At 45.9% G+C, this 499-nt stretch overlaps 1 non-coding gene across 1 annotated transcript; it reads right to left on the minus strand.

Annotated features, from left to right (window-relative positions):
• Nucleotides 1-293: 293 nt before the first annotated feature.
• On the minus strand, nucleotides 294-365 carry TRNAE-CUC. The gene has a single exon. It is a non-coding gene; the product is annotated as a tRNA-Glu (tRNA).
• Between the last annotated feature and the right edge of the window lie 134 nt (nucleotides 366-499).

The following is a 499-nucleotide window of genomic DNA, read 5'->3' on the forward strand; positions in this document are numbered from 1 at the left end:
ACTCATATTAAACAAAATTACTAAATAGTAAGTAACACCCATAAAAAATAATACATAATACCTATTGCTAAATCAAAGCGGTGTGGCTGGGCTGCAGCGAGCTGTGTCAGGTTGGAGGGGACATCCCACCGAGGCTCATGTCCACGTGTGGGAAGGAATAGGAACAAAAAGAGGAGGTAAGGAAAGTTTCTAGGGGGGTGTCGTGTTATAATATGAAAGGCTTATTCAAAAAAAAAGAAAAGGAAAAAAAAAAAAACCTCATGCCCCACACACTGGGCTCCACAAAGGACCATTTCCCTGACCGGGAATCGAACCCGGGCCGCGGCGGTGAGAGCGCCGAATCCTAACCACTAGACCACCAGGGAGGCTGTGCAAAACTCATCACACATTGCTGGAGTACAGACAAGACCAATTATTACAATTCTTTGTGTTCTTTCCCATTTATTTTCCATCTTTTCCCCCTGTCCTCGTTGCACCCTCCACGTCATCCCCTCACCCG

Source organism: Cariama cristata, unplaced genomic scaffold, assembly GCF_000690535.1.
Source record: "Cariama cristata isolate BGI_N322 unplaced genomic scaffold, ASM69053v1 scaffold29059, whole genome shotgun sequence".
In the NCBI taxonomy this organism is placed as follows: domain Eukaryota; kingdom Metazoa; phylum Chordata; class Aves; order Cariamiformes; family Cariamidae; genus Cariama; species Cariama cristata.